The sequence below is a fragment of the Frankliniella occidentalis genome, unplaced genomic scaffold (genome assembly GCF_000697945.3).
Source record: "Frankliniella occidentalis isolate FOCC.00 unplaced genomic scaffold, Focc_3.1 Scaffold56, whole genome shotgun sequence".
Lineage (NCBI taxonomy): Eukaryota > Metazoa > Arthropoda > Insecta > Thysanoptera > Thripidae > Frankliniella > Frankliniella occidentalis.
Window position 1 is genome coordinate 91,343 of NW_026267186.1, and position 1,239 is coordinate 92,581.

At 63.8% G+C, this 1,239-nt stretch overlaps 1 protein-coding gene across 3 annotated transcripts in view; it reads right to left on the minus strand.

The window, feature by feature from the left end:
* The window catches only part of LOC113214097 (zinc finger protein chinmo), a 43,527-nt gene that overhangs the window by 12,101 nt on the left and 30,187 nt on the right, over positions 1–1,239 (minus strand). The window lies entirely within an intron of this gene.

Genomic DNA, 1,239 nt, shown 5'->3' on the forward strand with positions numbered 1-1,239 from the left:
GGGGCGGGGCGGGGCGAGGCAGGGCGGAGGCGGCCGCGAGCAGCAGCGGCGCATGCAGCTAAAGATATCGCGCCCCGCGTCACAGAAACGCGCCAGCGAGGCAGGGCAGGGCCGCGGGCGCGGGCAGCAGGGCCCACAGGCAGGGCGGCCCGGCCCCGACACACACACACACACACGTGCAGGCAGTTTCGCGCCTCGCTGCTGCACGCGCGCCCGCCAGCTGCTGCTGCAGCTGCAGCTGCTGCTGTCATCGTTTGCAACGTTATCTCCGCAGCAGCGCGGGCCACGCTTGCATCCGGCCTGCCTGCCAGCCCGCGCGCGCGCGCGAAAAATAAGCGCATCGGCTGATGGTGGCGCATGCAGGCAGGTGATGTTGCACGTGGCGCCAAACACACACGACGCGCAGTAAACAGCAGCGTCACCGCGCCATTAGCAGAGAGGGTATCTGCACGCGCGCCGCGCTGCTGTTGCAACACCAAACCTGATACCGAGCAGATAAAAGAGAACTGCACCGCCGCATGTTCGTGTTCGTCATTAAAAAAATGCAACAACTTTTGACATGAAAAAGTGAACTTGGAAAAATCGTTTAATTTTTGTGTTTAAATTTTTAAAAACGAACTAGATGGCATTACATCTGCATCGGTGCATGCATGGGGTCTGCCCTGGTGCGGTGGCGTCGCCGAGGAGCCCCCTGATGGCCGTGACCCGCGCGGGGCCCGCGCCGGTCGGTTCGGTTCTATCGTGTCGGGGGGCGATATCGATTGTGTCTCACGGCGGGCGATGATGCACCACCTGCAGGGGCGGCACCGCCGCGCTGACGGAGCGGAGACGAGGGACACGGCGAGGCCCGGTGGGGGAGAACGCGCGCGCGCGGGAGAGCAGGGCGATCGGAGCACTCCCCGAATTGTTCAACTTCCGCTATGCCAATCCCGCATACAGTTCTAAAATTGTTTAAAAAACTAAATGCTAAAATTTAGAGGACGGTATCCGAGATCGACACCACCGGAAGTCGAAAAAAACCCGGGAGCTCTCCGATCGCCAGCAGCCGACTGTGCTCGCTTCTCGCTCCAGCGGGGCGGTCTGGCTCGGCGCCGGGGAGGCAGGCAAGCCCGTCGCGCGCCCGAGGCCAGCGAGCCCAGCGGCTGCCTACCCAGCAGGGGGCCCCGAGGGAGCGCGCGCAGCGCAGAGCGGCTGGGGTGGACGGAGTCGTGGGGAGTGAGGAGAGAGAGAGACAGGGAG